Genomic DNA, 25,924 nt, shown 5'->3' on the forward strand with positions numbered 1-25,924 from the left:
GCCCCAGGTGTCATCCCTGAAGCGGGTGACAAAATGGCTATGGGCTATGTGACACAGTGGCTCGGGCACCTGCAGGCTCCATGCTGCCCAAAACAGCAGCATGGGGCTTGCATCCACCTGCCGTCTCTCCCTCAGTCACCCTACAGCTGGGGGGGGGGCAGTGAGAAGGCTCGATGCAGCACGCCCTGCCCCAGTGCGCCCCACCCCCTGGGCAAAAGGCGCACGCGACGCTCCGGGTGCCTGAGCGGCTAGCTATGCCATTGGTGCTGGTTGCACTGATTCAGCAACACACTCAGGACTCACGGTCTGTGACATGTCCCTTGGTGACAGGAACATAGGAAGCTGTGTTGGGTCAAGTGAGATGATTTACCCACCTCCAGTACTGTCTGTTCTAGAAGCAGCCATTACCTCCTACCTGTTCTGGGATCTTCGGCATGCAAAGCAGCATCTGCTGCCACTGGGCTAAAGGTCACTTCCAGACAACCTGTTTAATGAGCACGCATCCCAATTTGCTTGTAAGGAGAGCAGATGATGTTGCATCAAGCAAGTCTTATCCCTTTCTAGTACATCTCCCCATCATTTTCCTTATTGCACAAAATCCAGTCTTTTGGACAAGCAGGCTTTTTTCACAAGAGCTCCATAATCGTTTTAAGTATGCGGTTTGAGAGCACATTCACACCATACTTTTAAAGCATTATGATACGACTTTAAACTGTCATGGCTTCCCCTAAAGAATTCTGGGAGCTGTAGTTTATTAAGGGTGCTGAGAGTTGTTGGGGAACCCCTATGCCCCTCCTAGAGCTCCAGTTTCCAGAGTGGTTTAACAACCAATTGAATTGTAGCTCTGGGAGCGAAATAAGTGTGGCCTAGCAACTTTCAGCGCCTGTAACAAACTACGGCTCCCAGAATTCTTTAGGGGAAGCTATGACTGTTTAAAGACGTATCATAGTGCTTTAAACGCATGATGTGACCTGAATTTGCCAGGATAGGATTGAATTCCAACCCAAAACTGTGAGAGTCTGGTAGAGCCCAGTAGTCTAATTCCTTGCTGATCTACATTCGTCCAAACAGTACATACTGGAGAATTAGCATAGTCTGCACAGAATGGGTAGAATTTCAATGCAAATAACTTACCCAAATAGTTCTTGCACCTGCAAGGTTAGTGCTAAATAGCATAATAAGCAACAAGAGACTGTTTGAACAAAGTCCAACATTTATCTTATTATTTATGCTGCCTGGATCAGCTCAGCTGAGAACAGCTAAAGAGCTACTTCCTAGCGATACGAAATCTAGAAAGGCAGCACCAGTCAGGATCCCTTTGAAAGTGCACCTTTCTGGAGTGATGGGACTGATAACAGATCCTGGATGAAAGGCAAAACACAGTTTTTTTTTAATGGCAAGGGCTCAAGCAAAGCCATGTTCACTGGCAATACCTGTGCAACTAACTGGTCTAAATTGGACCATATGTCTACAAAGCAGAGTACTTTGAACCCTAGCCCAGAAGCCCGTGACATTGTGCCGCAATTAAGCAAGGCTAAATAATGCAATCATGCAATGCAATTTTCTCTCACCAGGCTGCATATCTACATCATGGGTGTAACACCCGCTCAGGTGACACATATTGCCAATAAGAGCAATATTACAAAAAGGTTAAGGGAAGAGACACTGAGGGATGAAAACCTGATTGATTGAAGTCCATTATTTCAAAGATCGGCTGTACTTTCAAAATGACTGTGCGGTGGAGCAGGAGATTGGGATAAACGAAGCAGGTAATGTTTAGCATCCATGCACTACATTTGCCAGCGCTGACAGGTTACAAAGTTTTTAATTTTGATTGTTTTGCATTTTTAATACCAGAGCCTTTCCTGATCCCAGTATAGCTATTTTATGGCCTATGAAAGCCAAGTGCTTTTGGTCCCTCACTATAAATCACAACGACTTCCATAAACTTCCTGAAGACATTTGGGGTAAATAATTTTTCTATTTCGCAGCTGTTATGTTTCAGCATACTGTGGGTTGAGTACAGTGTTTATTTCCCCAGAATATAATTCTCAGGCTCTTGTGTAACAAGTACTTAAGTGGTTATAAATTCTAAGGACTTAGCTGGGTTTGCAGGTCATTAACCAGTCGGAAACTGATACAGTCGCCTGAGGTGTGGCAGAGGCAAGCTTCACCCTTCCCACATTATTTTTTCACCAACACAAAGGGATAGAAAAACTAAAAGAGCAATAAATAGAAAGAAGGGAATACAATGAAGATGATGCTCAAGATCTCAAGGCCAGGAAGGGATGTGAGGCCTGCCCTAAAGAACCTTCTGATGCAGACATGGCTGATAAGTCAAGAGAGTTCAAGGGGTGGCCATTTTGAAGTCAATCCTGTGGTTAATTTTCATAATTGAGGTGGGATGAGGATAGGAAGAAATGGAGGCAGTGAGAGATTTTACTTTCTTGGGCTCCATAATCACTGCATATGGTGACAGCAGTCACGAAATTAAAAGACGCCTGCTTCTTGGGAGGAAAGCAATGACAAATCTAAACAGCATCTTAAAAAGCAGAGACATCACCTTGCCGACAAATGTCTGTATAGTTAAAGCTATGGTTTTCCCAGTAGTAATGTATGGAAGTGAGAACTGGACTTTAAAGAAGACTGGTCGCCGAAGAATTGATGCTTTTGAATTATGGTGCTGGAGGAGACTCTTGAGAGTCCCATGTCTTGTTGTTCCTATGTTCAATTTATTGGCACTTACCCAGCCCATAGCCACTTCCAGGCACTGATTTAGGGATAAAGTGGAACCCTGAAGGAACGCCAAATGCAGAAATTCACCAACAGCACCTTCTGAGCCAAATGCTACCCCTTTAGTAAACAGGATTTTTTCCCCTTGTGGAGCAAATAAGCAGCAACAAGGTGGAAAAGGGGAAAAGTCAAACCCACTCCCCCCCCCAAATGTTATGGTCCCAGTCTGACTCCCCCTCGTCCTGGGACTGTTTTTACCTTTTGGGGGGAAATCCCCAGGACAGAACATCCAGCCCCAGGCTTTCAGCATTCAAGAAGGATTTATTTTCTTTCTTTTTAAAAACATGGTTACAGGAAAGTATGAAAGCATGCACCCCCACCATCTGAAATGGTCCAGTCTTGGGAGGACTATATCATGCAATATCTCTAAACAAGTATACTGGCACTAAGTCCAACATTACAGACCAGGGATGGGGAATCACCCTGAGGACTACATCCCCTTTTGGGCAACCCAGGGGCTACGTGGCAGTGGTGGGTGGGGCCAGAGGCAAACATACGCAGAGCATCGAATGTAAATACTGCCTCTGTACAGTAGGCTAGTTCCTACACACATCCCTTTCTAACCAGGGAGGCAAGAGGCATGATCAGAGTGCAAGGACATAATCCAGCCAGGCAAGAACACACAAGAAGGGCAAAGCAGGGCTGGGACAGGCATGGCCTGGGACAAAGGGATGTGGCTAGGGAGGAGGTGTGACCTCAGGAAATTCCCAAGGACCAGATAGAAAGCCTTGGAGGGCTGCATTTGGCCCTGGGGCTGAAATCCCCCCCCCCTGTATTCTAGATCTCAGTACAGCTATTTCTGGAGTTCTCATAAGAAAGGAAATGGTGCTGCAAAAGATGAATGAGAGAGCTCCTTTATCTCGCTCATGCATTTCCCCCTCTCTACCTGTTTCCCCAAACCAAAATACCCTCATCTTTGCTGCAGGAAGAGAAGTTGCCAACTTAAAGGGAAATAAGGAAATAGCAGCTTGCACAGGCCCCCCTAACACCAGACAATTCTGCTATCCTCCTTCCACAACACAAAGGGCAGCTTTCTTCTTATTGATTTAAGTGGGTTACCCATGAACCGACAAGAAGCCTTAATGTTACCTTTTCCTTGTCTGAAAACCAAAAATGCCCTCATCAAAGAGATGTGCTTCCAGAGACAAAACCGCCATAATCTCACTTTAAGCCTCAAACCACCAGAGGCCCAAGCTTATAGCATCGGAGGAAACCAGACAAATCAATGAAAGGCTAACAAAGCACCATCTCTGATCTTTCGCAAGACAAGGATGCTACAGAGGCAACAAGGGATGAAGGAGGAATTTGATTCAGCTTGCATTTAAAGGCAAACCTACCAAATCCACATTTCCTGAAACAAAACATGAACTGAAACACAGCCATCCTTTGAAATTCACATTTATCCAAATGCTGAAAGTAGCGTGCACAAAAATACATCCCATCCCCTGTTTTAGACATGATTAGGAAAGAGGGGAAGAAATGTAATTGTTTGCACTTAAAGGTGAACCTATTTAATTTTCACTTTCTGAAATAACACGCTAGCTGAAACACAGACATTCTCTGAAATTTGCAGTTACCTGAATTTTGTAATGCAGCTCTCCAGCTAAGTAAAGTGTACAAATATGCACACAATGGGGGGGGGGGTAAAAGGGTGCATAAAAATGCATATCTCTGTGAAAGTAACATACTAAAAAGCATTACAGTAGGAAAAACTGGTTTGCAAAAAAAAAATGTGTGTGTGTAAATTAATACTGTAATTCTAGTGAAATTTCATAAGGACTTTATTTTATACTGCAAACCGATGTGGAAATGTAGAAAACTCTACTTAAGATTAGAAAAATGAGAAACTGAAATGGACAAATCCACCCACTTCAAAAGACAACACTTTGCAGATCTTTGCAGCCTGAATTGATTTGATCTATAAAGAGATTCCCGTGGCAAAGAAGCAAAAGCAGAAAGAGCAGCTATCCGTGCACAAAATAGCCTTTTCTGTGGCAGTACCCTGGTTGTAGAATGACAAGAACAGCTCCATCCCTGATGACAACAGGAGTCAAATAAGCAAGATTTCCACAATGGAGTCTTCCTCTCAATGCGAAGAGGGATGCAATTTTTACCAGGACTCTGGAACAGGGTGGAAGGGATAGACTCTCCCTCCTACACGGTTCTGATTCTGCTCCTTCCGTCCCCCACAACCTCTGCACATTAATGGAATTCACACAATTAACATTGCATCTACTCAGCCCTGAGGCCCAAAAGGCAAGCAAACTGGATTATGCCCTGAGTTCCGTTACCTTGATTCATTATGCACATGAATATGCATGTTTATTCTGCATAAATAATCCATTCTGCTAGTAACAAGAAGAGGTTAAGAGATATGTAAAGCCCTCAGTATTAATAGCTAGAATCCTTTCCTGTGCAGCTCACCTAAGATATTAACAAGAACCATCCATGCAGGTCTCTTCATCAAGCTAAACTTTGCAGGATTGGGGACTAGAAACTTGCCTTTTAAAACAAAAGCAGTCATGCTCAGGTGCTGCTGTTGTGGGTATGTAATGCATCTCTGCATGTAGTCAGAGGTTTCTACACAGTCATACACAGACACACAAACTTCTCCAATCTCTATCCAAACAAGCAAGAGGCATTATTGCAGTTCGAAAATGCACTCCAGCCAGTCAAAAGGCTCAAAGCAGGACTGGTGAGGAGTAGAGCCTGGGAGGGTCCAGAGGGTTGAAATTTGGAGGGCTGCATTTGGGACCTGGGCTTGAGATTCCCCATACTTGCTTTAACCAAAAATACAATGTGTTGAATCCTGGGCAACTACTGAGTTATGGACCCACCAGCTGGCACAGTGGGGACAGATCAGGCTAGAAAATGGGCAGTGCTGCAGCTAGGTAATTTTAGACCCCCTACTCCTTTAGAAGGTATTATTATTTATTGATTTATATACCACTTACTTGCCAAACATAGTTATGTTTTTAAGTACAGTGGTACCTCGGGTTACAGATGCTTCAGGTTACAGACTCTGCTAACCCAGAAATAGTACCTCGGGTTAAGAACTTTACCTCAGGATGAGAACAGAAATCACACACCAGCGGTGCAGCGGCAGCAGAAGGCCCCATTAGCTAAAGTGGTACCTCAGGTTAAGAACAGTTTCAGGTTAAGAATGGACCTCCGGAACAAATTAAGTTCTTAACCCAAGGTACCACTGTAATGTGCATAACTTTACATTTTGGGGGCTCATTATGCTGAATGAAACTTGACCTTCTGTTGCAGAGTGCCATGGCCTCCTGACCAGGAATTCTCATGGGCAAAGTCTTCCATTTCTGTCAGCCCTAAAGAGGAGATGGATCTGCACTCCCTGGTCTGTCCCTTGTGGAGCTGGGGACCCTGAATCCCATATCTTCTTCCCCAATGAGACCCCTCTGCCACTAGATTCTCATTACTGATGCACAAGCTCCTCAGAAGATTAAGAGAGCCCTAAGGAAATATCACCACATCTTGAAACCCCAGGGCTTAGGAAAATCCGGCAGTTGTAGGGGAAAGTACTGCCCCTTTAACTGACCAGGTATTCAGTATTCATGAAGTAAGCAGGGGCTTCTAGCAATTGAATACCTAATCATGTGATAAAGATCTGCCAGTTATTACAGGACATTGCTGAGACAACATCTACTTTATATCTCAACTGCAGACTCACTGTGGTCCTGAAACCCATACCTTGATCCCTCTCCAAGGTGCTGATCTTGCCTTGTCTTGCCCCCTGGGAATGAATGGCCTTCCCTTGCTTGGGCCATCACTTAACTACAGTGGTGGGAGCCCCTGTGGATCAGGACACAAAGTCCTGACCTGACAGCACCACTAGGAATGAGGCACATGTGCACTGCACATGTTGAATAATTCACCTCTCCTTAACCCTTCATAGCCATCCTCTGGGCTCACCTTTGCCTCTTCACATTATCTGTAAGCTCTGCTTTCTCAGCATCAGTAACACACTGATGCAATAGCTAGAAATCCAAAGGCTGCTATAAGGACATACAGCACTGTATTATTCTGCGCTAGAAATAAGTCACAAAAGATGTGTTCCCGGAAAGGAATTAGACCATTTCTCTATACAGCATTTGGTCTACAGAGCAATCTTGGAAAAGATAACATTCAGACTGATACAGGGTAAAGCAAAGCTGCAAGGACTTCATTCAATCTACCATGGATCAAAATATGTACATCTCTTAGCTAGAAATAGCCAAGTCTGTGTGAACATGATAGATTATGCCTACAGACTTTTGGTGACTGTCCCACCTCCTCTCTGTTACCTGTGCAGCTGAGTCAGAACAATAGCTTTTTAAAAGAGAGAGAACATTTATTATATATAACAATACTGCATTAGATCCTCAGCTACACCAACGTTTGGTTATTTGCCTTTTCTTGTTCTTCATATCTCTAGTCTTATCTTGAAAATCAATAAAAATACATTAAAACACAAAAGATGTGTTCCCAGCCACATGGCTGGCTACAGATGAGCTCTGCTGCCAAGCTATCGCATTGCAAGGAGGGCAAGCAAGTTCAAAAGCAGCTCGTGGAGAGACAAGAGGTTTCTTTAAAGTCCTCGCCACGTTCTTATCTCTTCTGATGCACCGTTTCCATAGGAACTGGGGCTGCAAAAAAAGGCAGCGTTTCAGCTCATTTTGATGCAGCCGTAAGGTCTGGAGAAGCTGGGATTTAGTTCTGACCTGAACGGTTACATCAGACAGCCTTGCATCATTGGAACCTCGTCTCTGCCTGTTTTAGCAGCATCGGGACCACTTCCTGTGAAGTTTGGGGGTGGGTGGGAGGGAGGGGTTGGGAAGGCAAAGGTAACCCTGAGGCAAGATAGCCTCTCACAAGGCACCGAGAGCCACCAAGGAGAAAATAACGGAGTCATTAAGCAACATTTGTGTACCATGGGTTATTTTGCTCCCTTCCCCTTTTGGTCCCACGGGTCTTGAGCATTTAACAGGGTACAGATAGAACATTTAACGCGGCACAGATAAGAGGGGTCAGTGCAAGCATAGAAAGCTGCCCTTACAGCGAGTCAGACCATTGGGCCCATATGGCTTAGTACCATCCACACTGACTGGCAGCAGCCCTCCTGGGTTTCTTTCTCTACCTTGGAGATGCCAGGGATTGAACCCAGGACTTTCTGCATTCATTCATTGAATAGAATTTATACACCGCTTGATTGCTGAAGAAACCTCAAAGCAGGTGCTCTTATCTCAGAGCTTTGGGCCTTCTGCATTGGGACACCAGTGTAAGACGAGCTTGCCACCAAAAGCAAGCAGGCCAAAGAGGTAGAAACATTCTTTTACAGGGGGACCCTTGAAAACTCCAGCAAATATGATGGGAGGGACGTCACTTATGTCTGGGGAATTTCAACAAGTTAGTACACGTAGTACCCAAGACCTCTGGAACAGAAGGAAAACAGGGATTCTTTGTTCTGCTTTTAAGAACACATCTGCTTGGGAGAGTCAAGAGCCATGCGGTTGCCACATAAGAGGCAGAGAGTCAATTTCCCCTGGTTCTGCTAGAGACTTCCTCTCTGGTCTTCAGCAACAGACCCTGTAGTGACACACTTCCCCTTCTGCCTAAAGAGCTACGTCCTTTGGAAAGGTACAGGCTCCCTCACCCTCTCCAGCTCTCTCGTCCAGCTCTCTTAACAATAATATGGTTGGCAAAACTAACGAATAAATTGCATGAAAAGGGCAATCGGGACTTTAAGGAAGAATGGGAACTTTTTACAAACTATTTGAAAAAAACAACAAAGAGACTTAGAATCACTGGCAGGATTTGAATAAACATACACAAATTTTATTAGTTGAACATGAATTTGAACAACAGGAAAATAATATTTACAATTATATAACATGCAGAAACAATATGACTTAACAAAACAGTTAAGGGAGCTGGGGGAAATCCTGGAAGGGGGGGGGGTGTAATTTGTTGTATTGTTGATAATTTGTATGGATTTACAACTTTTTCAATAAAAAACTTTAAAAAAAATCAATATGGTTAAAAACAGGGGCAGTTTGTCCTTTATCACCAAATCATTTATTTCTGTATTAAATTTATATCCTGCCCTTCCTCCCAAAAGGAGCCCCAGGCAGCAAACAGCAGGAGATAAACTTTAAAACAATTCCAATGTAGAGGCAGTCTTGGAAAGATTTCAACTTAAAAGGCTTGTTGAATGCCTTCAATATTTGCTGAAAAATTCCACGCCTCCAATTTTCCAAGGGCAGGTACCGCAACACTAAAGGTCCAATTCCTACTACATTGTGTGGAGCAGACATCCCGATAAGATGGCATCTGCAGGAAGCCCTCACCTGTAGACCACAGTGATCGATTGGTTATATGATTACAATGCGTGGGACAGAGACTGTTAACGCCCCAGATGTAAGCAATTATGAACAGTCACAACATCTGCCAGAGAGGGAGACTTAAGATCTGGAATCTATTTACATCCATTTGTTTACAGAGACCAAAGCTCTAGACCAAGGATGGGGAACCTACAGTGCTCCAGATTTTGTTCGACTCCAACTCCCATGAGCCCCAGGCAACGTGGGCACCGGTCACAGATGATAGGAGTTGCAGTTCCCAAAAATACATGGAGAGCCACAGGTTCCCTCCATCCCGGGCTTAGCTTGCATGCTTTGATATGCGGCATGAATAAAAAGGAGGACTTTTGGTTCAGAGATAGCTCTTCAGCCAGTTTTGTGTGAACTCTCCCGAGCAGAGTTGGTTTTGCTAGCATAACACTCCATCATTAAAGTTCATTACGCTGGAGATAGCCAACAGCAATGAAAGGATGGACAGACAGAATTTTCCACTACGAACACAATTTCTTTCTGTCCTGCTGGTCAAACAGGTTTTGTAGGTTTCTGGAGCATGACAGAAACCTGCATATAACCTGTCAACAAAGATAAGATGAGGCCAATCCCTCCCTCTCAGGGGAAAATAAAGTCAGTTTCCATCTTTACTGCTATTTAAATTTCACTTAGAGCCACACAGCACACTACATAATTACTCACAAAACTGTAAAGGGAACAGGCTTTTCAAATAAAGTGGCGCCAAGGAAAGTGTTCAGCAAGGACTCCAAATTGATCCAGAATCAATTCCCACTCAGCCATGAACCCTGGACCAGTCACTGCCTCTCAGTCTAGCCTACCTCACAGGGCTGTTGTGATGATTAAATGGGAAAACCACGCAGGCCTGTGCAGAGCTTGTTTGAGGTCCCAGGAGGGAGTCTAATTCTTGGCATGACAGCATAAGTCCAGCAGGCCCCTGGCAGGGGCACCTAGCTAACCTTTCCCCTTTGAGGTCTGGGGCAACTGTACCCAGCTGCCCCTGACTTCTCTGCACAAGCCTGGAACCACATGTACTGCTTTGCGCCCCTGAGAGGAAACGCGAGGATAGTCACAAGTGAGAGAGCTCTGTTGTCTTGTTTGCAGGCCTTCCATTGGCGCAGCTGGTGGTCCACTGTGAAAACAGGATGCTGTGGCTAGACGGGACCTTTGGCCTGATCCAGCAGAGTGAGAAGCAATGAAAGCACTCCCAGTGCCCACGTTAGAAAAGAGGAAGAAGATGTAGCTAAATAGAAAGTGGCACAGTGTGGTTACTGTTGGAGACACATGGCAAGACAGGGGTTTCCAAAATGTTAAAGGTGCTGAGAGATGCTAGGAGACCTCTATTCCCCTCCCAGAGCTACAATTCCCAGAGGGGTTTAACAACCAGCCTCTCTTCCTAGGGAACCCTGCAGACTGTAGCTCTTGTGAGGGGAATACGGTGTGTGTGTGTGTGTGTGTGTGTGTGTGTCTCCCAACAACTCTCAGAACCTTAAAACAAACCAAAGCTCCCACGATTCTCTGGGGGAAGCCATGGCTGTTTAAAGCGGTATGATAGTGATGTGAATCTGTAGGTGCAGATGGGTTCTGAGCCAGATTTTGACTGGGGACTTTTCAACTTGTGCCCTTCACAAAACCGGTGCAGCAACTCGGAAAAGTAAGAGCGATAACTGCATGTACACAGGGACTGGCAGGCAGGCTAAAGAAAAGGAAATCAAGATGATTTATTCAATTAATAAGATTTACGTCCTGCTTGATTATGAATACAACATGTATGGGGTTTATCAACAAATACCAGTAAGTTGTACATCTTCCTTCATTCCCTGAAGGTATTCACGAGGTCTAGTATAACTTACGCTCTTGCATCATGAATAAAATTGGGAACAAATCGAGGAAGAAATCAAATGTTCTCCTGAACACTCTTATTATCCAGTGACATACCTCTCAAACACACGCACACCACAAGCTGTGGTCTAAAAGGGAAAGCAAATGAATAATTGCCACTCCAAAAGTAGTATCTGGAAATCTCCTGACAGCAGGAGGAAGAGATTAAAATCGTCAGTCGCAGAGAAGTAGGTGAGGTGTTCTAAGGCCAATGGGAAGATCTTAGGGGAAACCTGTAAGAACTTGCTGAAATTTCCCAGACATATTTGCTGGTGTTTTCCAGGATATTTTTAAAAGAATATCTTCAGCCTGCCTATTACTGGCAAGTTCACCTATCACTGATGTCACAGTAGGGAAAGCCCATAGTTCAGTGGCGGAACAGCTGCTTCACATGCAGAAGGTCTCAGGTTCAATTCCTGGCATCTCTAGGTAGGGCTGGAAGAATGTTCCGTGCCTGAGCCCCTGGACAGCCACTGCCAGTCAGTGTAGACAATACTGAGCTAGACGGACCAATAGTCTGACTCAGTATAAGGCAGCTTCCTATGTGTTCAAAGGATCCATCCAAGTGACTGGAATCAATGTCACAACTCTTGCAGAATCGGATGGGCTGGTCAGGAATTCACACCTGAGAGCTTGCCACTCAGGATCAAATGGCATGGTGTGTTAAAAAATGTTATTGCTAGGGAAGAGCAGATCATTCTGTTTCCAGACTTGCATCACTCGTGAGCATGTGCTCACCCATAGGTATGCTCCATCCCATTTCCCTCTCTGCACATATAAGAGTCTCTCTCTGCTGTGAACGCACCCTGAAAGAATATTCTACATCCAGTGGTCCTAAGTATTACGTATTTTGGAAAGTGGTTTGCCTGCCTGTCTCTCTGTCCATCCATTCTTTATGCATTCAGATATTGTTGCCCCATTTGGCAATGAGGTTCCCCGGTGGAGAAACCGGTTTCTGTCTTTGTTTGGAAATTGTTAGACACCCCCCCATATGGGGTTTTGAAAACCCTAATTAAACAACAGACCTCCCCAATTATTTGACCCTGATTCAGATTGGGCCAATCCATGGCTCAAGATCGGGACCCTGAGTCAGGTGTGCTCAGCCCTAGAAACTAGCAAATGACACTTTCTGAGCCACACCAGGTGCTTTCCACTAGTAGTATGTAAAGGAAAATTGTATATATAACACTCTACATACTATAATTTCCAAAACAAGACATCAAGCACAACCGCTGTATTTTTAAAGGATGTAACTCACGTCTAGACAGCTTGGGGCGGGGGGACACAGACAACCCAGCAATCAGGTTTGACCTTAGATTCAGTTCACTGCTCTATTATCACTGGCTCATTTCTTTTTCAGAGTATCAGAATGATGCTTTCAGCAAATACCTAAACAGCATCTGGAGACGTAAACTGGTTCAGAATATGGCACTCAGATTACTGACAGGGACCTATTTTTTATTATTATTATTATTATTATTATTATTATTATTATTATTATTTTAAAAAAGCTTGTTTTATTAGCATTAAGAGATCCACCATGTGCTCCCAGGTGTAATTCAGAGTGCTGATGATCGCATTTGAGTTGGAAGCGATTCTGGGGGTCATTTAGCTGAAAGCTACCTGCACACAAACTTAATGGAGGGTATGGTACAATTGCACTACTGCTGGGAAATGGCTGACCAGTCTCTGCTGAAATGCCTCTTGTGTTGTGGCCCCTGTATCCAGAAGTGACCTGGACACAGAACTTATTCAATTTCTTACTTGTCTTTCGCCACAAGGTCCCATCACATCCATACACACACACACACACACACACACACACCAAAGTGGAAAAGTGTTTTAGTGATAATTATAATGATAAGATCAATTATTTACCAACTATTAATTAAATGATTTAAATGCTGTAACATGTTACCTACCAGAAGTGTTATAAGAAATGTGGGCCGCATGGTGATAGATTAACTTTTCCAGTATGTCCCTGCCCATATCATAAGATTCACTTTCCCAATATGTCCCTGCCCATACCAAAACCCCACCCTTAAAACAAAACGACAGAAAAATAGAGCTGAAGGCATCCACATCTGTGGAGATTACACACTACCCTTCAATTCTTCAGTGCGGGGGCGAGGTGGGGGGGTTGACTTTCTGCAGTCTAAGAAAAGTTGGAAGAACCACAGGGAAGTTAGACATGAGTGGACAAAGCATGAGAATTCTGCATTAAATGCCTGGTAGAGAAGCACCTGGATGCGGGTGGCGCTGTGGGTTAAACCACAGAGCCTAGGGCTTGCCGATCAGAAGGTCAGTGGTTCAAATCCCCGTGACGGAGTGAGCTCCCGTTGCTCGGTCCCTGCTCCTACCAATCTAGCAGTTCGAAAGCACGTCAAAGTGCAAGTAGAAAAATAGGTACCGCTCCGGCGGGAAGGTAAACGGCATTTCCGTGTGCTGCTCTGGATTGCCAGAAGCGGCTTAGTCATGCTGGCCACATGCCCCGGAAGCTGTATGCCGGCTCCCTCGGCCAGTAAAGCGAGATGAGCGCCGCAACCCCAGAGTCGTCCGTGACTAGACCTAATGGTCAGGGGTCCCTTTACCTTTACCTAGAGAAGCACCTGAGCTAGACTTGAATTCATGAATGCTTACTCCAGGGGTTGCCAGTGTGGTGTCTGCAAGGGCACATGTACATGAGAGGCATTCCCTGGTGGGTGGGTGGTGTGCTCACAACAGATTCTCCAGTTTGCAAACATGCCCAAAAAGGTTAATGACCCTTCACTAATGCCATAATGAATTTGTTAATAAAGCATCACACAACTCTTTAGTTGCTTTTGCTACACATACTGGCATGTCTCCTTCTCTGGAAATTGTTTAATAGTGTTGTTGGGACTGATTTATTTTGCCTTTTTATATATAAAAAAACCTGGTTAGCTGCCTTGCACAGCTTCTTTATAAATTGAGTATTTCCTGACCTATTATTTCTATTTGTAGTATCAACCTGGAAAATTCTCTGTGGTCTCCCTGGGGTGGTTTGCATTCCAGCGGCTTTGGGGTCTTCTATTCTCTGCACTTTTGCAGGCCTAGCTTGCTCGCAAGGAAAGAGCTTTTGCAGCAGACGGAACTCCAAAGTAAAACTGCAGAAATCTACATTCCCTCCTCCCCCAACCACTGTACACTGCAGTATCAAGATAACTCGCCCTGGAGTAACCTGCAGTAAAAAGGCAAAAGGGAAATCGTGCCAGAGGAGGAGGAGGTGATGATAAGTGCCAATGCAAACCACGGCTCAGAGACAAGGCGGCACATTTGAGATGGGTTTTATTGGAAATTACGAAACCAAGGCTGTGTGGGAGAGCCTGGAAGAGCGCAAATGGCAGAAGACACTTGACATTTCAGAGCACATTGTGTGCGAGTGAGAGAGACAGTGACCTCATTCAGAGACCTATTGCATCCTAATGAATCCCACAAGGAGGATGCCCAACGTTACCTTTAGTTAAACACCATGTTCCGCCTTCCTCTCCTGACAAAAGCTCTCTTTTATTCCCAAGGGACTTGTTCCCTCTTAAAAGCCCACTTTTCTTGCTGTTAAAATATTGATCCTTTTCATCAACGCCCTCTTCTCATTTCCTGGAGTGTTTGTTCAGTTGTGCAAGCCACTGAATCCAGCAACAGAGTGTTGGCTCTTTGGGGATGGGCCTCCTCAACTTGAAGCCTTCAGGGTGTGCCAATCCATTCTTCCCCCCCCCCCCAATTTGCTAAGCTCAAAGAAGCATCTGACCTGGAGCCTAGATCCATAGCGTTGGGTAGGGCTACCATCCATCAAGCACAACCCTCTCACATACATCCAAATCAATCTACACTACAAACTAGGGGCAGAGCATACATACACCATACATTTAGAGGACATGGTCTCCCCCCCAAAGAATCCTGGGAATTGTAGTTTGTTAGGGCTGCTGGGGACTGTAGCTCTGTGAGGGTGAAACTAAAGTCCCCAGGATTCCTCGGGGAAGTCTATGTGCTTTAAATGTATGGTATGAATCTGCTCTATTGCTAAAGTCCACAGAGACAAGTAGAAATAAAAATCTGGGAGAATGAAAACTATATCACCTGAAATTCAAAAAAGAGGAATTAATTTTTTAAAAACAACAACAACACAATTACAGTGGTACCTCAGGTTAAGAACTTAATTCGTTCTGGAGGTCCGTTCTTAACCTGAAACTGTTCTTAACCTGAAGCACCACTTTAGCTAATGGGATCTCCCGCTGCCGCTGCGCTGCCACAGCACAATTTCTGTTCTTATCCTGAAGCAAAGTTCTTAACCTGAAGCGTTATTTCTGGGTTAGCGGAGTCTGTAACCTGAAGCGTATGTAACCTGAGGTACCACTGTACTTTTGATGCTCTCCTTGTTCTCAGACTCTCAAGGCCTTGGCACTATTTTGTAAATAGAGAGCTTTTCTCTGTTTGCAGCAGGAGACAAACAAGGTAGATAAGCCGATGGGGGGGGGGCCTTTCTGCAATAACCTCTGTTATTCCAGTCTAGAATTTAAAACTCAAATAAAGAGAGACAAAGTGCAAACTAATATTACCAGACTGGAGCAAAGTTCAGACAGACAGGCAGACAAATAAACAAACATACATACATACATACATACATACATACATACATACCCACAGGGCCATTGGCTGTCCTGGCCTGAGCTGAAGGGTGTTGCAGAAACAACATCTGGAAGGCCACCAATTCCCCATTCCTGATATACTGTACATGTGTGTTTCCTTTGAAGCTAATAAATGCTGGTGGGCACCAAAAACACCATTGTCACCAAACCTACAATCAGGTAAGAATCATGGTTGGTTCCCAAACAGGGAAACCGATGGAAATTCAAAACTGTCTAGAAATGTCACCCTCAAACTCCCTATCTATTATCTCCAATAAATGGGGGCAAGCTTTGGTTACTCAGCAGTGAGAAAAGAGCTTCTCACAGGCTCTTCAGAGTCATTCACTGATGTGAACTGAGCCCTAGCATTATAGATATTGAGGCAACCAGCACAAAATGTTCCAGGGCCCAAAGTTCAGAAAAGAAGAAAAAGGCTACATTTCCCACTAACACAGGACCTGATCCATTTGGAAGTTCTGCTTTGCAAATCCCCACTGAAATGAGTGGAAGTTGCACAAGAATATGGTCGGGAAACATGGGAACCATTTCCCCAAGAAACTTCTCCTACACAAGCCTAGTTGGAATAAAGAATAGTTGTGCTCTTGCTGAAAGATCTGAACAGAAAGATCTGGAGAAAGGAACGTAGAAAGCTGTCTTATACAGAGCCAGACCATTGGTCCATCTAGCTTAGTACTGTCTGCACTGACTGGCAGCAACTCTCCAAGGTTTCAGGCAGGAAACATTTCCCTGCCCTATTTGGAGACGCCAGGGATTGAACATGGGACTGTCTGCATGCAGAGCAAATGCTCTACCACTGAACCATGCCACCCCCCCACCCCCCCAAAGACTATAGCTCAGTGGTAGAGAACTTACATTGCATGCAGGAAGTCCCAGGTTCAAATCCTTGCAGTTTAAAAGGATCAGGTAGTTACTTCAGTTTAAAAAAGGGCAGTGCACTAGATAGAGAAGCCAATAGGGCTGCATCTGGCCTGCAGCCAAGTTGTGGAAAACCTCTGCCAGAGATGGAGAACTGCTGCCAGGGAGGATAGTGAGCTAGATGGACACTGTGACCCAGTCTAAGACTATTCAGTCTATTCCACTCATTCTGTTGCCATTACGACACCCAACCTCTCCCATCTGAAGCAGCCACCACGGCCAACCACCTGACCTTAAGTGCAGATGCCAGGGTCCAGGCAGAACTCTAGGGACACAGGAAGCTGTTCATAGCAGCCCAGACTATTTGTCCAAGGACCGTCAAATTTGTCTAGCAGCTCCCAGGCAGAGAAGAGTCCTTCTCATCTACTGCTGTTGTGACATCTTTTTTTAATGGAAGCTGCCAGGGATGAGCGATGGTCCTTTCCCACAAGCGTTATGGTCCTGAATAAAACGTCTCCAGCACGTACCTTACACAGTCCAGCTATTCCACCTCCCTTACAGAAGATATATTCTCCTCCCACCCAAAACAAGTATCACAAGACAGAACTGGAATTATACTCTTATTCAAAAAAAGACGAAGGCCAAAGATCTTCCTCAACAGAGCTCCTTTCAGTCAGGACCGTCTTTAGCAGATGTGGCGCCAGGGTGCAAACATCCACCCAGAGCCCCCAAATTACCATGGATAGTGTTGGGGTGGCCATAACTGCACACTGCCAGCCACCCGGGGGGCACAACTCTCCCCCATGCTGCTGTGGGAGAGCGATCCCTCCCAAGCCTCCTCAGGAGGAGAGCGATCCCCGCAGAGGCTTGGGAGGGAAGCTGCGTGCCCGGCAGCCATATAGTTGGCAGGGCGCAGCTTCCATCCTAAGCCTCTGCGGGGATCACTCTCCTACCGAGGCTTGGGATGGAAGCTGCACACCCGCCAGCCTTCTGGTTAGCGGGCACAGCTGGCGGGCGTGTAGGGAAAGGGGAGGCTGCCGGCAAAGCCGCGCAGCTCCCCCCACTTGCTGGGGCGTCCCTGAAAGGCCGACGCCCTGGTGCGACGCACCACTAAGCCCTATGAGAAAGACGGCTCTGCTTTCATTGGTGAACTGGTGCGACTGGTGAGGCAGAAAGTGCAACACTGACACCAAGGAAGAGGAATAATTCCCTTTGAGTTAGTGTTGATATTGCTGAACTAAGGAACTCACATCTTATCTGTTAACAGCGGCAAATATGTTAATGGCTCAAAACTTGAAAGTTGCATTACTCCCTTCTTGGAAAGAACAGCTTTTAAAAAGTTTGGGATTTGGCTGTAATGGCAACAGTAACCTCATATCTAAAAACTGCAAGTGAACATATAAATAAATTCTGGGGGAAATGGTTGCCCTGTACAAATATTGTCAACAAAATAATTCCCGTAAATGCAAATTCAAGTAGGTTTTGAATTTTCTGGCAGGAAATATTGTAATTTTATATTAAGTCATATTTTCTTACAGGATATTATGGTTTGATCCTTGCCTCCGCCCCCTGCCCCAGCTTTGTTCATTGTTTTAATAACTATCAAATGGTTTTTAAAAAATTAGAAAAAAGGAGCAAGAAAGGCAAAAGGAGAGGAAGCTGACACCTAGTGCTACCCCTGGCCTGGTGGTAAGGATGATGGCAGGCAGGGGCAGAGGCTGGTTGAGAGCACAGTGATGCCAAAAACAAACCCCTATGTTGCAATGAGAACCAATCACAGATATATAGACACAACACGTAGGCTAATACAGTAACTATTAAAGCATATATAATAGAATGATATCACTCTAAAAAATTAATTTCTACTTTTTGAATGATATCATTAGTCTATTATATATGCTTTAATATTTAGCCTATGTGTTGTGTCTATATTTCTGTGATTGCACAGTGAGGCTGCTGGGGCACTGCCCCACTTGCCCACATGCACCAGCCTGTCAGGGAACTGCTTTGTTTACAATCCAAGTCAACGTCTTTTGCCCTCTGGCACAGGCCAGCCCCAGCCCCAATAGCCGGAGCAGATTCACCTGTAGGAGGAGCTCCAGCTGGTTTTACAGGCCCTCTGGCTTCCCCCTGCACAGCTGCCTTTGTGTCAGAGCAAGGCAGGCCCCCCCCCCCATCCTACCTGAATCTAGACAGAGGGAGGCTATGCCAATTCCCCAAAGGTCCTACCTGGGTAGCAAGGGACTGGGTCGACACCCCATCCCTGGATGAGGTTCTCACGAGCAGAGGAGGGTGTGACGTCATAGGGAAGGGTGCATGATTCATGCGCTGCTTAGAAAATACACCCCCCTCTCTCTTTTAAAGCGAGGGCGCACGTGGGGGGAGGGGGAGAAGGAAGAACTTGCACGCCGACGACCACCTCTGCACCCCCTCAATGCACCAGGGGGCCCCGGATTTCTGGACAGCAGGAGGAAACAAGGAAAGGCGAACAAGGCACGGAGGAGGAAAGCGGTGCTCCACGGAAATTGAGATGTCTTGAAGGAGGGCGGGCAGGCAGGAAACAGAAGCAAATTACCTATGGGAAAGGAGGGAGGCAAGGAGGAAGAGCATTTTGGGAAGCCCTTTGTATGCTGGCAACGCAAGGTGGGTTTTCAAAACGGGTAGGGGGGCAGGGAGCAGAAGTGCGGAGAACGGGAGGGGGCTTTCCTTTTTATAAACAGTATACACAGCCTCAGTCCTGGAGGGTGAGAGTGAAAAGGCGAATTCCTCTTTATAGGAATTCAAGAGCTTTCAGGACCAGCGTATTACAAAAGCCACACACACACACACACACACACACACACAAAACAGCAGAACAAAGGGGAAATCACAGCAGCCGCAAAACCCGGTGAGGGGGCGCACACACAAACACACAAAAGGAAGAAGCAGGTGGGATCGAGGCCGGGGCAAGGTTAAATAAGCAAGGCAGAGGCAAGGCAGGCCGCTTGGGAGTGGCTGTGCCTGGGACGCCGGGGGAGGCTGCATCGCTGGCTGGAGCGCAGTCGGGAGGAAAGGCGGACGAGGCGGGTGGTGGGCCGGCGCCCCTTACCTTCTCAGCACAGCTCTCGGCGTCCCGCAGGCGACGACTCCCCTTTACCGGCTCCGGATGCTGCAGGCACCGTTGCCATCCTGGCTCTGTTGGCTCAGGCCGGGGAGGCGGCCGCTCGTTGCCAGCTGATGCTCCCGGGCGCCGCCTCCCATGACGCGCCGAGAGGGGAGGACGCTGGAAAGGGTGGGTGGGGAAGGAGGGGTCAGAGGTGCTGGGGCGCAGTCTACTCCTTCCCGTCTGCTCCGCCCCCCTGGGTTGTTCTCAACGAGGGGATCTGCCGCAGAAGAGCCCAAAGAGGCACGTCTGTAGGAGCTTTGGGGGACACCCACCCTCAGAAGAGAAGGACTTCTTGAGCAAAGCTTGCAGAGCAACTGTTTCGCATGCAAAAGGTCGCAGGTTTAAACCCAACTGGGTTTTGGACCCAAAGCACCTTATGAAAGCTGACCGGCCCTCGAAATTAGTGTGTTTATTATGAGATGGGCGCTCATTATACATGCAGTTATTTTGCAGCGTCCACGTCCACGTTGGCAGGGAAATCACAGCCACACACACACACACACACAATTTTTAATCCGGATTTACCCTTTCTCGGGGAAATTCCATGTTTGAAAAATGTGTTACCAGTGACCCACTTGTACTTAGTGAATTATTTTATTAAGCACCAAACAGAGCGGGAGCACGTGCCCTTAAACCGGGGGTCTGCAACCTGCGGCTCCGGAGCCGCATGCGGCTCTTTTACACCTTTGCCACGGCTCCGGGGCTCCGGGGCGGATACGCCTGTCCACTTCTCCAGCTGGCCAGCGGCAGCGGCTGCCCTCCAGCGGGCTGGTGGCCCGCCCTCCGGAGGCTGAGGGTGCTGCTGCTGTGCTGCTCTGCTCATGCGTCGTGCCTCGTTTCTGCCAGCGCAGGAGCAGCAGCAGACAGCAGCAGTTTCCCTCCAGAGGTGTGGCTGCTGCTGCTGGTGTGGAGCTGCTGCTGGCTGCTGCATCGAGGCAACGATGAGGTAGGCAGCTGTGGGCTGGGCCAGGGGTGGCGGGTGGTGGGCGAGGGCGAGGGGGGAAGCCCTCCATTTAAAAATGGTCGAGGAAGCTGCGCCTGTTTCCCTGCCGCTGCCTCCTTCGCTCCTGGTTCCGCTCGCAGCCTCAGACCGCGCTCTCGCGGACGCGCGTCTCTCTCCGCCCCGGAGCAAGGCCGGGACTCGCCCTTGCCCGGGACCCGCGTCTCAGGAGCCAATGGGTGCATGTGTCGCGAGGGGGCTTGGAGGCGCCTAGGAGCCCGAGCACGCACAGCAGGGACGTGGCTGCTTAAAAAGGCTGCATGGAGGAAAAGGCAGTTGTGCGTTCTTCCGCAGCAGCGTCGAGCGGAGCCGCCGCCGGACCTCACCAGGCAAGGTTCGTCACGTCGCCCCCGCCTTCCAGGGCGCAAAGCTGGGCTGGCTGGGCAGAAACCACCGTCGAGCTCTCTGCCTGCCGTGGGCGGGGGGCTTTGCAACCCCCCAACGAGTCCCTTGGGGTGGGGGACTGGGACTGGGGAGGGGGAGTCCTCCGCCGCTGCTTCCTCAGGTGTGTTGCTTAGGCTGCCGGGCGGAGCGCGGGAGCGCAAGTTGGCCGCCTGCGCCGCGCCCTCCAGCTGTGGCCTCTCCAAAGTGGCCTCTCCAAACGCGCGGCGCAAAGAGCGGCGCCTTGACTTTGCCCCGGTTTGGTTGGGCAGCCTGTGGCTGGAGGAGATCCGGGGGATTCCTCCTCGGCGGCTGAAAGAGGGGCTTGTTCTCCCGCGCTTTCTTTTCTCCCAGTTCTAGGTCACTCGACCCACAATAGCACTTCTTTAGTCTCCTTGCCGCATGCGCTCTGGCAACTTTTCAGGCTCCGGCTTGCATAAAAACTGGGAAAGCTTTCTCTCGCTTCCTTCCCCCCTCCCCCTCTCATTTCCTTCCCCCCTCCCCCTCCGATGCTGCTCTCCAACCACCTACCTGCTTGTCACAAGTTTTGACCCCCCCCCCAGTCCTTGGAAGGGTTTCATTATTGGAGCTGAGCTTGTCCCCTGCTGAGGTAAATGACTTATTGCTCTGCTTCGACCGGGGGTGGGTGGTTGGGTGGGCTGGTAAAGAAAACCGAACCTGAGTAACTTATGCAGAGGCAGAATTTACTAGGTGGGGGAGAAGCCCCTGTCGTGACTTCCAGGTGTTTGGAAGCACGGACAGCCCACCAAAAAGAAAACTTGTGAAAATGCTTCCTTCACGAGGGCAAGGAGTAATAGGGGTGGAGATGGGCCGAAAGTCCAAAGGAAATGATTTCTTGAAGGGGGAGGATGTACTACGGGAGGCAGAATAAAGGGCTGGTTCTCACAGAGACATGGGTAGGAGAATGACGCCCCAAAAGGTTGCAGTTTTTCCTCTGTCCTGAGTGTGTGTTAGGGGAGCCTTGACAAAGCACCTGTTGGCGTGGAAGAGAGGAGTCCTAACTTGGATCTGTGTTCATGTGCAAAATCTATCGCCATTGTCATTAAGGGGGCAGGGAACTCCCCTAAAAAGGTTTGAACACTATGAACTACTACAGCCACCTGTATGCAAGTCAGCACAAACATCACAGGCTTCTCTGGTGCAATTCTGTGCTTTATTTAGCAAGAGAGGAGGTTGGAAGAGGTGAGCATAGCCTCTGGTCTGGAATATTAAGGGTAAAAGACACTAAGATTATTGTAAAAGCCAGCAGTCTTCAATTAGACATGGGACAAACATTTAACACAAGTGTGCAGTTGAGGACTCATTTTTAAAAACAACAACAGCAAATCAAATATTTGTATGCTGTTGCAAACCACCTTGGATCAGGCTGTGACCTGGTAGTGGTCCCTAGGTTGGATAAAAATTAATGATTTTTTTTTAAAAAAATCAAAAAATTGGTTTTTTTATTTAAATCAGATTTTTTTTATTTAAATCGGATTTTTAAAAATAAAATGCAGTGTTATATTTGTTTTAAATGTCGCAGTGGTTTTGCGGCTCCCAGTTTCTTTTTTTTCTTCAGAAACGGGTCCAAGTGGCTCTTTTTGTCTTAAAGGTTGCAGACCCCTGCCTTAAACGCAGGGAGCGGGGGACAAACGCGAGCCTGTAGTCCTTAGTTGGATCCCACCCCTTTATTTTTGCTTGCAATTTGCATAGGAAAGATTAAGAATAAAATTCCTGACATGTGCAAAGTTGTTGAGCTTTTTGTAGGAAGACCCCACAAAAACCTAGTTTTAAGATTTTGGAGCTGTTTCCACTGCTTTTTCCATCACACATTGCCATACATCCGGGTTTCCCCAGACATTTTGCCTATTCGGCAATTCACACACCCCCCAACAACATTTTTGCACCCACAAACCAGGACATGTCAGGAATTTTCCTGACGTATGGCAAGCCTAGGAAATAAGAGTTCCATTTGCAACAATGTAAAGTCCTTCTCTTTCCTCCACCCGCAGCCAATCCTAGGATTACCAACTGACGGGCGCAGGGGAGAACTGTCTGAATTGTCCTGCTCTTGCGCTTTAAACAGCAGTTTTATATGACAGATCACCCTTTTAGTCCCTTTTAGCAGTTGTGCAGGGTGTACAGAGGAGACGGATATCCTCTGCACGCTGCAGCAATATTATGGATAATCTAGCCATATGACATGCCAGTGGAAGAAAAATCATTCGGCACCAAGAGACTTATTAAAATAAATTATAATCACAGATACTGGGTAATAAAGTTTTCACCTGCAATTTTTCATAGGGCGTTGAAAGATAGCTCACTAGCGCCCCTAATGGTCATCAAGACCTAGCAAGCTCCCCTATGCCATGTCGGACCATTGGTCTATGTTGGGGTCAGCAAACTTTTTCAGCAGGGGGCCGGTCCACTGTCCCTCAGACCTTGTGGGGGGCTGGGCTATATTCGGGGGGGGGGAATGAACGAATTCCTATGCCCCACAAATAACCCAGAGATGCATTTTAAATAAAAGCACACGTTCTACTTATGTAAAATCACGCTGATTCCTGGACTGTCCGTGGGCCGGATTTAGAAGGCGATTGGGTCGCATCCAGCCCCCGGGCCTTAGTTTGGGGACCCCTGGTCTATGTAGCTCAGTATTGTCCACACTGACTGGCAGCAGCTCACCAGGGTTTCAGGCAGGGAGTCTGTCTCAGCTCTACCTGCAGATGCTGGAGGCGGAACCTGGGATGTTCTGCACTCAAAGCAGATGTTCCACCACTGAGCCATCGCTCTTCCTATTGCTGTGATGTAAAATATACACCTGTTTCAGAGTGAGGGAAGTTAAGGATGGTGAAATGAAGAGACATTTCTACAAGGCAACACACACACCTCCTGTCATTGTCTTTGCTGCCTGCAGAAGCCCTTCCACCACAAGTAGGCTACATATATATTTTTAGAATCAAACACAGGTTTGATCTTGTTTCAGACACACAATTCTGCCTGCATGGGAAATATGGAGAAATAGGTAGGGTTCTCATTTGATAAAAGAAAGCATGTTCAGTTAAACAAGGAGGTATATCAGCAGAAATAAGCCTTGCTGTGTTCAAGGTGGGCTCACTACAAGGTATGTATGTCTAGGATTGCAGCCTTATAGCAGAATTCTAACTGTCCACTCAGAAGTAATTCCTATTGAATTCGAGAAGCTTATTTCCAGGTAAACAGGGTTAGGAATGGATTGCAGCCTTAGTCAATTAATGGGGGGGGGGGACGACGACAGTTCTGAAGCAAAGAGCATACTTTGATTTCCATAGGAAGTGGCACTCCCTCCTTGGAGTATGAAAATGGGGATGGGCAGACAATGGCAGATTAGATGGGCCCAGTAGTGCAGTAAGCCCCCAACATGCACATTTATCTTGTGTGGATTCAGCTTTACACACTTGGAAAATTATTATTATTGTAATTAAAAGGGGGTGGAACAAAGGTGGAAACGAGACTTTGGCAATTGCACCCAGTGTGTGTGTGTGTGTGTGTGTGTGTGTGTGTGTACAAAATCTAGATGCCATCTTTTGGGTCCCCTCCAAACCTGTGATTTATTTATTTTTTACATGGAAGATGGAATTTCTGCTATGAAAAAGGAACTGCCAAAGTGACTGAACCAGACCCTCTGCCCAATGCACCGCTGGCATACATATCACTGTGCCTCCCACTGCCAACCTGCAGGACCAGCCTGGATGGATATCACGCTGGATGGTACCAAAAGCCACTGAGCAATCAAGGACATGCCACAGCGTTACACTTAGGGAAGTAAAGCAGCTATTTCTCTCCCATCCTATGTCTATTGCAATCAGCGCTGTTTCTGTGCTACCCGTCTGGCTTCCACCAACAACTACATTGTTCAGCTGGCTATCTGCTATGCCAAAAACTAGCATAGTTTATTACACACCCAATTTCAATTGATGGGAACTGTGTCAAAAGCACAGCAGATAATAACAATATGATTTACATAATATTTGCAGGCCAAAATGATAGCCAGTGCCACTCATGTTCACTTGCTTGGTTTACATTCCTGATTTCTGACAAACATGCAAATTGTGGAAATTTCCGCTCCCTTTTCTGATGGAATTCTCCAACGCCCCTAGTTGTACTCTCTTGTCTGTCTCTCTCCCAACAGAGTTCATCCATCACACTCCATGGTGCAATGGCAGGAAATTAAAACGTTTATTTGCTCAAAACATTGGGTGATGCTCCCACTTGACCCACCTCTTGGCACCTGAAATGGATGGGAGAAGTTATTGTTTGCTTATTAGATTTATATCTTTCCCTTCCTCCCAAAGGGGCCCAGGGTGCTTAGTTTCATAACATTATTTCCCTGCCTTTGGGTGTCATTTCTGTAATCGGCTGATTTTCAAGTTACAACAAAAAGGTTCAAAAGCAGATGTACCGACCTCTTGTAACACAATCTCTCCCATAGAGATAGGTGCAGGTTCTAGTTGTATATGAAACCCACACCTCCCTCTTTGGATATGTCATCATTCAATTCACAGGGAATATAGGAATAAAGAGTCAGATCATTGGCCATCTAGCCCAGTATCATCTTCTATGGTGACTTGTGAGTTTCAGGGTTTCAGAGAAGGAGTCTTTCTCAGCCATACCTGGAGAGGCTGGGGATTGAACCTGGGACCTTTTGAATGCAAGGCCGATGCTCTACCACTGAGCTACAGCCTCTCTTGCCCATAAACACGCAGCAGCCTTGAAGGCTGGATCACACTTTTATGTCAATATATCTATCTACACACAAACACACATTGCTCTTAAAATCAATTTATAACACTTC

General features: G+C 46.7%; 1 protein-coding gene across 1 annotated transcript in view; it reads right to left on the reverse strand.

Moving 5' to 3' along the window:
* The window catches only part of ABCA3 (ATP binding cassette subfamily A member 3), a 65,824-nt gene extending 46,035 nt beyond the window's left edge, over window positions 1-19,789 (reverse strand). Inside the window, exon 1 of the mRNA XM_033168085.1 lies at window positions 19,653-19,789. The gene's annotated coding sequence lies outside the window, so the exon portion shown is untranslated. The remainder of the gene's footprint in view (window positions 1-19,652) is intronic.
* Between the last annotated feature and the right edge of the window lie 6,135 nt (window positions 19,790-25,924).

Source organism: Lacerta agilis, chromosome 13 (genome assembly GCF_009819535.1).
Source record: "Lacerta agilis isolate rLacAgi1 chromosome 13, rLacAgi1.pri, whole genome shotgun sequence".
In the NCBI taxonomy this organism is placed as follows: domain Eukaryota; kingdom Metazoa; phylum Chordata; class Lepidosauria; order Squamata; family Lacertidae; genus Lacerta; species Lacerta agilis.